The sequence below is a fragment of the Symphalangus syndactylus genome, chromosome 2, assembly GCF_028878055.3.
Source record: "Symphalangus syndactylus isolate Jambi chromosome 2, NHGRI_mSymSyn1-v2.1_pri, whole genome shotgun sequence".
In the NCBI taxonomy this organism is placed as follows: Eukaryota; Metazoa; Chordata; class Mammalia; order Primates; family Hylobatidae; genus Symphalangus; species Symphalangus syndactylus.
This window is the reverse complement of record NC_072424.2, coordinates 14,017,606-14,031,043: the sequence shown is the minus strand read 5'-3', so window position 1 is coordinate 14,031,043 and position 13,438 is coordinate 14,017,606.

The following is a 13,438-nucleotide window of genomic DNA, read 5'->3' as shown; positions in this document are numbered from 1 at the left end:
CAAGACACCCTCGCCGATCATTGGCTGGAGTGGAGGGCAGGACACCAATCGCGTGGGCCCCGTCCTCCGCCCCGCCCCCCCGGCCGCGCATCAAGAATCTTTGCTCCTCCCGCGGATTCGATGCGCGCTCGCGCCTCCTGAGCCCGCGGGCCTGCACCTGAGCTCAGGCCCCTCGGTCGCCTCCTCTGGCGGGACGAGAAGGGTCATTGTCCGCTCTTGCTAACGAGAAGACTGAGGCCCGAAAAGGAAAAGTCTGTTGGGCCCTCCACTGCGCGGGCCGGGTGTGGCTGGAGGCCGAGAGACGTGAGGCTGGACCACCAGCCCTGTGCTCCTGGAGGGCAGGACCAGCCCCAGCTCTGTCCCAGCCACAGCTGCGGGAGCCCCATGCCCTTGAACCCTGATGCGCCGCGCGGCTTAGTTGTGCCTCTGAATTCACCTCCAAAAGTCGTCGCCGCCTATGGAAGACACACTGCCCACCTGTTCGCAGCTGCTGTCAGATAATTGAGTGGCAGCAACCCACTCAGAGTACAGATTTGCCTGTGGTGCCCTCCACAGCCGGTTATTAAATTCAGAACACAAAAAATAGATATTCCGGGACAATCTCATGTTAGAATCGGAAGGGACTTGGACTTCACTTAGCCCACAACATTTATGTTAAATATTGGAAAACAGAGACCCAGAGAAAGAAAGCGACTTACCCAGTCATGCAACAGTAGGGGCAGTCTGGTCCTGTGTGCCCCTTGCCACCCCTCTCAGAGGGCAGGCACTGGCAGCTGCCGGCACCACATTCCATTAGACCGCAATGACCAGTCAGGGGCCCAGCTGGAAACAGAGGGCACACTCCAATGTGAACATTTCCTAAAACGTGGTGGTGGGGGCCCGTGGCTCACGCCTGTAATCCCAGCACTTTGGCAGACCGAGGCAGGAGGATTGCTTGATTCCAGGAGTTCCAGACCAGCCCGGGCGACACAGTGAGACCCCGTCTCCACAAAAAAAAAAAAAAAAAATTAATCTGGTGTGGTGGCACACCTATGTTCCCAGCTACTCCAAAGGCTGAGGTGGGAGGATCACTTGAGCCCAGGAGGTTGAGGCTGCAGTGACCTATGACTGCACCACTGCACTCCAGCTTGGGCAACAAAGCAAGACCATCTTAATCAACCAATCAATCAATCAATGTAGGCAAGTAAACCACAAGGGATGGAGAAATAACCTGGGTCCCATGCACCAGCGAGGGCCATTATCCATCCTAGGCCTAACGGGCTCCAAGTGGGGTTTCCAGAATTCCAGAACCCAAAGAGAGGAGTGTGGGAAAGGCTATCTGGTCACCAAAGTCATCAGCAACTGCATGGGAAGGAGCTGGATAATGAGCATCTCCTGTCAGGCTTCCACATGGGCTGAAGCCATTAGGAGGCCAGAGGCCAGGGGAGCCCTTTAAGACAGGTCAGCCTCCTGGGACACACAGCAGAGTGGAAAAGGGTGGAGACGGGGTAGGGGAGCAATCGGAAGACATCCAACATACATAACTGGCTAAGATAAGTCTTAGCTAAGCAGAAAGTAAAGTCCATGCTAAATGGTAGGGGTAAGAAAGTGATATGGGTGCAGAGCTGTGAACAGCGGAGCCAATATCTGCAGATGTGCAGAGCAAGACGTCAAAAGGGATTCAGTCCCCCTGGGCTCCATCTGCCCTAGGCCAAGGTCACTCTCTCAGACTGTGGTGGCCATGGGCTCTCCGGAACTCACTGAGAGCAGAACGTTGCCTTTTATTTCTTTGATGTTCCTCCACAGCACCCAATACAATGTGATTGACTTCCTGGAAGTTAGGTTATTCCACCCAAGGGGTCAGAAAGGAATGGTTTCTCCAAGGTCCTGCTCTATAAACCTGGGCAGGTATGTGGGGCCATGCCCAGCTCTTGGAACTCTTATAGAGCCCAAGACTCCCGAGTTATGCCTTGTCAAGGAGGAGCAGGTGAGTTCAAGAGAGGCACATGACACCCAGGATCCAGGGGTAACACAAAGTACGTTGTAATGTCTTTAGGCTCACAGATAAGGTGCTCTTTAAGGAGTTTCATATGCAAGAAATTGCTGGAAATGTCTGGGTTTTATCTCTTTCCTCTTATCAGAAAAATGCAATAGGTCCAGAGAGCATGATAACATTTTATGGTTTCTGTACCAGAGCTGTTTTTCAGCATAATGTGGCCTTGACAGAGAGACCTGAACTTGAAAGCTGCTTCTTTTCAACCAAGAAACAGAGCTGCTTTATTTCTATGTATTTTATTTGTTCAATCTAGAAACATAAAGGTAAAGTGTACACTACAAAGATTTTTGAGTCTCTAAAAACTATTAATAACTCAAGTAATTAACTATATGGGGACCATAAAACCTGAGGATATAAAGAGTGGCCCTCAGGCCAGGTACAGTGGCGCATGCCTGTAATCCCAGCTACTCGGGAGGCTGAGGCAGGATAATCACCTGAACCCGGGAAGAGGAGGTTGCAGTGAGCCAAGATTGTGCCATTGCACTCCAGCTTGGGCAACAAGAGCAAAACTCCGTGGCCCTCATAACAGACATCTACGACCTAAATTCATTTCATCAGTTCATTCGACAAATGTCCCTTGAGTGCCTCAGGTGCCTGACCTTGCGAGGGGTTTCACATCATCAGGCAACAACACGTGAGTCCTTTTTGTTTGTTTGTTTGTTTTTTGAGACAGAGTCTCGCTCTGGCACCAAGGCTGGAGTGCAGTGGCATGGTCATGGCTCACTGCAACCTCTGCCTCCTGGATCCTCCCATCTCAGCCTCCTAACTGGGACTTCAAGCACATGCCACTATGCCCAGCTAATTTTTGTATCTTTTTGGTAAAGATGGGGTTTCACCATGTTGTCCAGGCTGGTCTTGAACTCCTGGACTCAAGCAATCTGCCCACCTCTGCCTCTCAAAGTGCTGGGATACAGGCATGAGCCACCATGCCCGACCCATTTGAGTCTCTTCAGTAAGGAGGGAGAAGTTCCAGAAACGCTCCTTTAACAGATGTGAACAAAAATCTTGCAACATTGGTCATCTACAAAAGCTGCAACTGTATTTTTAAAAAGGAAAGAACCATTGATTTTCTCATACAGACAACTGTCTAGTATTTAGTGGCCAGAAAAACAACGCGTGGGCTATGCAGGTCTCTTCCTTCATTGTTCCACTTGTCTTCACTTCTTATTAGTATAGCCTGCATATACCTGGCTTCAAATGATTAAAAAGGAAAATCCAAGCTGACAGCCAAGGAGGAAAACTAATAACAACACAGAGAAAATAAGTGTTTGGTGATTTTTAGCCAGCAGGAGAAATTTTGTCTCCCAAACTGTATTCACCCTAAAAAGATGTCTTCGCAGCAGAAGTCTGGGCAGCATGTGTAACGCATCCTTCCTGCTCCCAGTGCACCAAGTCAGGACAGGTATTTAGGTATGGTGGAGAGCAAACCTCCTTTAAGTCCAGAAAGGCAGGGATCTGGAAGGAGCAAGTTAAGCAAGGCATCGAGGACAGTGGGAGAGGGATCAATGGTAAAACTTCTGAACTGGGAACGATAGACAGAGACTCAGAAATGTTGCTGTTCATCTATGGGTCCTCATATGAGGCTGTGCCTGACAGGAGTATTAATTTTTCTCTCCCCTGAGCTAAGCTCCACCTAAGAACTCTGGCTGCAACCCCTTCCCTTCCCCCAGGTGAGACCCTCCCTGACGACTGAGACTGAAGGGGCCTCATCCTCTTCCTGTCCACGTCAGGCTGGCCTGTAGTCTTTTTTTTTTTTTTTTTAATTTAAAAATATACATAGAGGCAGGGTCTCGACATCTCACTCAGGCTGGTCTCAAACTCCTGGGCTCAAGCAATCCTCTGGCCTCGGCCCCCAAAAGTGCTAGAATTACAGGCATGAGCCACCATGCCTGGCCTGCAGTCATTTTTTAACCTACAATATCTCTCTGGCTCTCTAGCTCTGTCTGTCAATTTGAGAAAAGAAAACTCACTCGTCCGGGCGCAGTGGCTCATGCCTATAATCCCAATACTTTGGGAGGCCGAGGCGGGCGGATTACCTGAGGTTGGGAGTTCGAGACCAGACTGACCAACATGGGGAAATCCCGTTTCTACTAAAAATACAAAATTAGCCAGGCGTGGTGGCGCATGCCTATAATCCCAGCTACTCGAGAGGCTGAGGCAGGAGAATCGCTTGAACCCGGGAGACAGAGGTTGCAGTGAGCCAAGATCGCACCATTGCATTCCAGCCTGGGCAACAAGAGTGAAACTCTGTCTCAAAAAAAAAAAAAAAAAATGAAATGAAAACTCACTGGTAGCAGGTATTCAAGGTTTGCAAAATCAGGCCAGAGAAACACCAACACCGAACATCAGTTACAACCCCCATAACTCATGCCCCGGGTTAAATGTTTAAAGACATTTTTGTTCCTGACTACCTAGCACACTCATCTCATGTTCCTGGAATTTATGTTACAAAAAATAATGTATAGACAATCAGTAGCTTATTTTAATGTAAATTCTTGGTAAACAATTTAGGAATTGCCTTTTCTTTTTTCCTTAAAAACCCACTTGGGGCTGGGCACGGTGGCTCGTGCCTATAATCCCAGCACTTTGGGAGACCAAGGCGGCTGATCACTTGAGGTCATGTGTTCAAGACCAGCCTGGCCAACATGGTGAAACCCCATCTCTACTGAAAATACAAAAATTAGCCAGGAGTGGTGGCATGCACCTGTAATCCCAGCTACACTGGAGGCTAAGGCGGGAGAATCTCTTGAACCCAGGAGGTGGAGATTGCAGTGAGCAGAGATCATGCCACTGAACTCCAGCCTGGGCAACAGAGCAAGACTCTGTCTCAGAAAACAAAACAAAACAAAAAAACCCACTTGTAACTGATGTCAATCAAAGTGTATGGTCAGGGCAACTTGAATGGATGCTCCCAGGTGGCCATCCTCAAGCTTTGGGCTTGAATAAACTCTATACTTCACTGTATTTTCTGAGTCTCATTATTTAAGGTTGACAGTGTCGTATCTTCCCAACCACATTTAAGTTCTTAAAGGCAGAGCTTGTCTTGCAGGATTTTCACAGCCTCCCAGCACCCATCTCTACATGGCTCTAGTAGAAATTACTATTCTACACTCGTTTGTCACTACTCGTCTTTAATCCTCTGGACAGGAATTAGAGGTAGAGCAGGTAATCATTATGGGAGTGGTTCTGAGATTCCAAAAGCCTCTCCTCAACCCTAGAATAGTGACAGCTATTCAAATTAAAGCCCTAGAAGCTTAAGTTGAAGGCAGGAGGATACTTCAAAGCATTATTGCCCATTTACACTTTGCTAACTGCCCTGCTGAAGGAATGTCACTCAGGCCTGGCACATTTACAGTTGTCTGGAGAGGAGATGGACAATTCTCTGGATGTGACATGAGATCTGGAGGGGAGCCTCTGCGAGGATCTTGAGAGCTGGGGGCTGAGGCCAGAGGACACTGGGTCCCTGAAAGACTGGGTACAGGGGAGTGGGGGGATCAGAAAATACCAGAAGAGGGATGGAGGAGGACCAGGCCCATCCAGCTCACCAAGCCAGGGGGTCAGGGCTATTCAAATCAGCCCAAAAGCAAACATGTAAAAAGCCATTAGGCTCACGGAGCTGTGAAAGTCAGCTAAGTCTCAATATTGAAAAATAACATGTTGGCTGGGTGCGGTGGCCCACGCCTGTAATCCCAGCACTTTGGGAGGCCAAGGCAGGCAGATTCCCTGAGGTCAGGAGTTCGAGACCAGCCTGGCCAACATGATGAAACCCCATCTCTACTAAAAATACAAAAATTAGCTGGGCGTGGTGGCAGGCACCTGTAATCCCAGCTACTCGGGAGGCTGAGGCAGGAGAATCGCTTGAACCTGGGAGGCAGAGGTTGCAGTGAGCTGAGATCGCGCCATTGCACTCCAGTCTTGGGGACAAGAGCAAGACTTCATCTCAAAAAAAAAAGAAAAATATTATGTTTTCTTTCTTTTTTTTTTTTGAGACGGAGTCTCGCTCTGTTGCCCAGGCTGGAGTGCAGTGGCGCTATCTCGGCTCACTGCAAGCTCCGCCTCTAGGGTTTGCGCCATTCTCCTGCCTCAGCCTCCCGAATAGCTGGGAATACAGGCGCCTGCCACCACGCCCGGCTAATTTTTTGTGTTTTTAGTAGAGAAGGGGTTTCACCGTGTTAGCCAGGATGGTCTCGATCTCCTGACCTTGTGATCCGCCCACCTCGGCCTCCCAAAGTGCTGGGATTACAAGCACTTGTAATCACAAGCGTGAGCCACCGCGCCCGGCCTGTTTTCTTTCTTATGAACATAGGCATTAGAGATGCAAACACAGAATAGATTTTAGAGATAATGAGACACTTTAAAACCCAATCTAGGCCAGGCTCGGTGGCTAATGCCTGTAATCCTAGCACTTTGGGAGGCCAAGGCAGGCGGATCACCTGAGGTCAGGAGTTCAAGACCAGCCTGGCCAACATGGTGAAACCCCATCTCTACAAAAATACAAAAAAAAATGTAGCTGGGCCTGATGGCAAATGCCTGTAATCCCAGCTACTCAGGACGCTGAGGCAGGAGAATTGCTTGAATGCGGGCGAGAGGCAGAGGTTGCCATGAGCCAAGATCGCACCATTGCACTTCAACCTGGGTGACAGAGTGAGACTCTGTAAAAAAAAAAAAAAAAAAAAAAAAAGAAAGAAAGAAAAGAAAAAAAACCTAATCTAACTCTTTTAAAGGCAGAGAAATCCAGTCCAAGATTCCAAGGTAAAGGGCCCCCACCTGTCTTACGAAATGGGTCATGGGGGCAGCCAAGAAACTGTGTGTTCTACCAATCATGTTCCACATTTGAGACATTTAATCAGAAGTAAGAATTTTGACTAAGAACAAAAAAGGTTGAAATAAAAATTTTTGATAAAAATTTAAGGAATGAGCAGCAGTATTTATTTAAAGAATATTACATTGCTCATTAATTTAAAAAAATAAGATAAACCTCAATTACTAGTTAAACATTTACTTTATATCCTTGTCTATTTAGGTACTAAGAAGATCAGTGTGTTTTGCAATGATTTTTTTTATTGATTGCATGATGGCAAACTTAGATAACTTTGATTACTTTTCTTTTGAGGACTTTAATTCTGACTCTTTGAAGTTGGACTATAATAAAAACAAACCAGAAAAGAAAAAATTTCCACAGTTTGTTCCTGAAATTGTTGACCTAAGTAAATGTATGCTATGAAATAAATATATTAATACAATGGGTATTGTAAATCATTTCATCTTTGCTGAAAACATTTAATATTTTTTGCACGGAACTTTGCAGAGAGTTTCACCGTTTGGAATAATCGAGTTCACCAAAAGCAATGCCAGTCCTGGTATTTAGGTCATCAATACACTCTGTCTTTGTGGCTGTCACATCCTTAATCATGGTATAGGAAGCTGGGCACGGTGGCTTACACCTGTAATCCCAGCACTTTGGGAGGCCAAGGCAGGTGGATAATTTGAGGTCGGGAGTTCAAGACCAGCCTTGCCAACATGGTGAAACCCCAACTCTACTAAAAATACAAAATTAGCTGGGTGGTAGTGGTGTGTGCCTGTAATCCCAGCTACTTGGGAGGCTGAGGCAGGAGAATCGCTTGAGCCTGGGAGGCAGAGGTTGTAGTGAGCCAAGATGGCGCCACTGCACTCCAGTCTGGGCGACAGTGAGATCCTATCTCAAAAAAAAAAAAAGTCATATGGAATCCTTCCTTTCTCTTTCTTCTTCTTTCTCTTTTTTTTCTTTCTCTTTTTTTTTTTTTTTTTTTTGGAGTCAGGGGACGGAGTCTCGCTCTGTCACCAGGCTGGAGTGCAGTGGCATGATCTCAGCTCACTGCAACCTCTGCCTCCTGGGTTCCAACGATTCTCCTGCCTCAGCCTCCTGAGTAGCTGAGACTACAGGCGGGCGCCACCATGCCTGGCTAATTTTTGTATTTTTTAATAGACATGGGGTTTCACCATATTGGCCAGGCTAGTCTCAAATTTCTGACCACGTGATCTGCCTGCCTTGGCCTCCCAAAGTGCTGGGATTACAGGCATAAGCCATCGCACCCAGCCAGGATCCTTTCCTTTAACCTGAATTCTCTCCCCCAAAAGATTTTAGTTACAAGCTGGGCATGGTGGCTCACCCACCTGGCACTTTGGAAGGCCGGGGCGGGCAGATCACTAGAAGTCAGGAGTTCGAGACCAGCCTGTCCAACACGGTGAAACCTCTAAAAATACAAAAAATCAGTTGGGCGCACTGGTGTGTGCCTGTAATTCCAGCTACTCGGGAGGCTGAGGCATGAGAATCACTTGAACCCAGGAGGTGGAGGTGGAGGTTGAAGTAAGCCAAGATCGTATCACTGCACTCCCGCCTGGCTGCCTCAGTAAGACTTTGTCTCAAAAAAAAAAAAAAAAAAAAAAAAAAAAGATTCTTGGAGATCCTTAAGTTATATTCTTCTCCACCACCTTAAGTTTGACTTAGTCCTTTGATCATACAAATTACCTTTTCGGTTTTTTTGTTTGTTTGTTTTTGAGACAGGGTCTCGCTATATCACCTGGGCTGGAGTGCAGTGGCACAATCACAGCTCTCCACAACCTCAAACTCCTGGGCTCAAACAATCCTCCTGCCTCAGCCTCCCAAGCAGCTGGGACCACAGGTGTGTGCCACCATGCCAAGCTATTTTTTTTTTTTTTTTGGTAGACATGGGGCGGAGGGGGGAAATCTCACTATGTTGCCCAGGCTGGTTTCGAACTCCTCCTGAGCTCAGATGGTCCTCCCACTCAGCCTCTCAAGGTGCCGAGATTACAGGTGTGAGCCACAATGTCTGGCCTGTCCTCATTTTTAATTCAATTTTGAACTGTTTCTGCAGGGCTGCTAACTTGCAAAGGGCAGTGCACAGCCTTTTGATTCCAAAGAAAATTAAGGCAATTAAATACATTTCAGCTCTGGCCCTCTGAGGCACATGCTGGTGTCAGTCTTGACTGTGGCCAATGCTCTAAGGAACATGTTAGCCAGACCCCAGAGCACCCAGCGTTCATACTACAGAGTGCTTCAGAGAGCGGGCTTTGGATTGAGGCAATCCAGAAGTCAAATCCTGACTCTATCGATAATCAGTTAGGTAACCTGAGTACCCAAGCCTCACTTATCTCATCCTGTAAAAGAGGTTGTTCTAAGGATCACTGACATGTGTGACGCTTCTCTAGCTACTTCTAAGCCACCTGGTGGCTCGATACGTAGTGGTGTAATTATCTTTATTTACAATGATAAGTAAAGGCCCTTCTCCAAGTCCTCTAGTTTTGAATCTTCCCTCTTCTACAGAGATTCTTATTGAAATCTAAAGAAATCAAGTACACATACTTAGAAGTCTTTTTAAAAGAGTCTATTTAAAAGGCAATGATGTCGGATGCGATGGCTCACACCTGTAATCCCAGCACTCTGGGAGGCTGATGTGGGTGGATCGCTGGAGTCCAGGAATTTGACACCAGCCTGGGCAAAATGGCTAAACCCTGTCTCTATAAAAAATACAAAAATTAGCCAAGCATGGTGATGGGTGCCTGTTGTCCCAGCTATTCTGGAGGCTGAGGTAGGAGGATCATCTGAGCCCAGGAAGTTGAGGCTGCAGTGAGCTGCACTCCAGCCCAGCCCAGGTAACACAGAGAGACCTTGAAGAAAGAAAAGAGGAGAGAAGAGAAGAGAAGAGAAGAGAAGAGAAGAGAAGAGAAGAGAAGAGAAGAGAAGAGAAGAGAAGAGAAGAGAAGAGAAGAGAAAAGAGAAGGCCGGGCGCGGTGGCTCAAGCCTGTAATCCCAGCACTTTGGGAGGCCGAGGTGGGCGGATCACAAGGTCAGGAGATCGAGACCATCCTGGCTAACACGGTGAAACCCCATCTCTACTAAAAATACAAAAAAAAATTAGCAGGGCGTGTTGGCAGGTGCCTGTAGTCCCAGCTACTTGGGAGGCTGAGGCAGGAGAATGGCGTGAACCCGGGAGGTGGAGCTTGCAGTGAGCCGAGATCGCGCCACTGCACTCCAGCCAGGGGGACAGAGAAAGACTCCGTCTCAAAAAAAAAAAAAAAGAAAAGAGAAAAGGGCAATGATATTTTATCACCAGGATCTGGGATCTGCTTGAGTAATTGTACTCAGAAAAATCCACTCTTTTTTAATCTGTTGAATAAGGTGTCCTGCAGACAGCTCAGAAAACTGTTCCCACTCTGGCGTGAACCCTGGCCACCCTGGAGTTATCTCTGCCACTCCCTGGAGTTTGGGAAGCACAGTGAGGCTGTATTACAGGTTTTGAATTTCACTCTGAGTTGGTCTTCCTCTGCACAATAAACAAACCATATGAACACTTCCTACTTGGTAATTTTCTAGAGGAAGCTTGAGAGAAATCCAGGGGGGTAGCCCAGGGCCCCACTGGCAGATTGTCAAAAGACAGTTTAAATTTTCTTCTAAACTTCCAAAGATTGATGCTAGAAAGAACTTTGGAAACCTTCAAGGCATGTAAGTTAAACCATCTAGCTCTTTTCTTTTCTTTTTTTTTTTTTTCATCACTCTATAGAACTACTTTCCTCTTTGACATTTTCTCCCCCAGGCAACTCCTTCTTTCTGTTTGTTTTTTGTTTGTTTGTTTTTGTTTTCGAGACGGAGTTTCAGTTTCGGAGTTTCGCTCATTTCCCAAGCTGGAGTGCAATGGCACGGATCTCAGCTCACTGCACCCTTGACCTCCCAAGTTCAAGCGATTCTCCTGCCTCAGCTTCCTGAGTAGCTGGGATTACTGGCATGCACCACCATGCCCAGCTAATTTTCTATTTTTAGTAGAGATGGGGTTTCTGCATGTTGATCAGGCTGGTCTCGAACTCCCGATCTCAGGTGATCCTCTTGCCTCGGCCTCCCAAAGTGCTGGGATTACAGGCGTAAGCCACCGCGCCTGGCCTTTCTGTTTTATAAAGAGTTAATCCATTTCCTTTCTTCACAAATCAAGGCAAATTAAAAAGTACACTGAGAATTCTCTTTCCTGCTTCAACCCCACTCAGCCCATAATGGGCAATGCTTTACACTGCTTCCTCATTTATCCTTTCAATGGTTCTTCATGCAAATAGAAGCAAATACAAATACATGTCATTGTTTTCTTCACTGTAACACATACGTGCTTTCTGTACTTCACCTTTTTATAAAAAAAAATGAGAGTGTGTTCCTTTTTTCTTTTATTCTATTGCCCAGGCTGCAGTGCAGTGTCGCGATCTGGGCTCACTGCAACCTCCGTCTCCTGAGCTCAAGCAGTCTCCTGCCTCAGCCCCCCAAGTAGCTGGGGGCTACAGGCACGAGCCACCATGCCTGGCTAATTTTTGTATTTGTAGTAGAGATGAGGTTTTGCCATGTTGCCCAGGCTGGTCTCGAACTCCTTGGCCTCCCAAAATGCTGGACTTACAGGCATGAGCCACCACACCTGGCCTGGGACTTTACCCTTTAATACGCATGGACTTCTGTCTGTGTCAGTGTGGAGAGCTCTCCTTCATTCTTTTTCACAGCTACATTAACAGCCCTATGTTGCCAAACACTTGGATTATTTCCAGTCTTTTGCTATGATAAACGGTGCCACAAAGGACACTTTGTTCTGACATTTCATGCAGGTATGTTTGTATGATAAAGCCCTACAAGTGGGATTGCTGTGTCAAAGGACTTGTCTACATGTCCAACAATAAGGTTAAGACTCTAAACCCAGGGCTTGGATGAGAGGAAGCGTGCTGCCCAATGTGTGGTCTATGGGCTGGTGCCAGTCTCTCAAGGAGATACTGCAGAAATTGACAGTAGTCAGAGAATTTAGAGCAACTTTACCTTGTTGCAATACCGAAGTGCATTATCATTTTTCTAAGTAATTCATTTTTATTGATTTTAGCAATCTGTGACCACAGGAAAGAAAGAAAAAAATTACTTTTTTTTTTGAAATGGGATCTTGATCTGTTGCCCAGGATGAGTACAGTGACATAATCATCGCTCATTGCAGCCTCAATCTCCCAGGCGCAAGTGATCCTCCCACTTTAGCCTTCTACTTTAGAGTAGCTGGGACTTCAGGCATGTGCCATAACGCCCAGCTAATTTTTTTTTTTTTTTTTTTTTTTGTAGAGATGGCCTCTCCCTGTGTTGCCCAGGCTGATCTACAACTCCTGGACCAAGCAATACTCCCACTTTGGCCTCCCCAAAGTGCTGAGATTATAGGCATGAGCCACCAAGCCCAGCCAAAAAATACTTCTCGTGGCTATGCAAAACATGTTTGAAATTACAAATAAAAATCACACTGGGCGCAGTATCTCAAGCTTGTAATCGCAGCAATTTTGGAGGCTGAGGTGGGCAGATCACTTGAGGTCAAGAGTTAGAGACCAGCCCGGCCAAGATGGTGAAACTCCATCTCTACTAAAAGTACAAAAATTAGCCGGGCGTGGTGGAGGGCACCTATAATCCCAGCTACTTGGGAGGCTGAGGCACATGAATCATATGAACCTGGGAGGCAGAGGCTGCAGTGAGCCGAGATCGCACTACTGCACTCCAGCCTGGAGACTCCCTCTCAAAAAATAAATAAAATAAAATAACAAATAAAAATGAATGTTTCCAAAGCTACAAACAACTTCTTTATTATTATTGTTATTTTAAAATTTTATGTTGCCCAGGCTGGACTCAAACTCCTAGGCTCAAGCAATCTTCCCACCTCAGTCTCCCAAGTAGCTGGGACTACAGGCATGTGCCATCACATCCAGCAAAGCTTTTTTATTAATGTGAGATTTTCCTTTCCAATCATTTCACATCCAGAAAGTCTTGTTATTCACACCTCCAAAAAAGTTGTGGAAAAATAGAACTATGCCTAAACATCCAAAAATAAAATATAATTAAGCTAACGAAAAAGGAAAAACCTATTTCAGTCATTTAACAGCAATGTTTTCAACATCAACATATTGGGGTGTGAGAGATACAAGATTCGCCAAATGTGGATGAGTTGTTAGAGAGAGAGGGAGTGAGAAAGGGAGAGAGCGCCTCTCCCAGATGAAATAAATGGCAATGGCACAGCACAAAATGTCATAGGTGCTAAAGGACATGGTGACATCTCACCTGCAAAAGGCCCAGAATCCCCCAGCAGAAAAGCAAAGCATCAGGAATCAGTCTGTCTGCTGGGATCCAATCTCCAAAAAATGGGGAGCGGGGATAAGATAAAACATGAATGAGCAGAAAGAAAAGTTTAGAAAATCTATTTATGTTTTATAATCTTGTCCCTTTTTAAATTTTAATTATTAGTTTTTTGAGATAGATTCTCGCTGTGTCACCCAGGCTGGAGTGCAGTGGTGTGATCTCTGCTCACTGCAACCTCCACCTCCTGGGTTCAAGAGATTCTCCTGTCTCAGCCTCCCAAG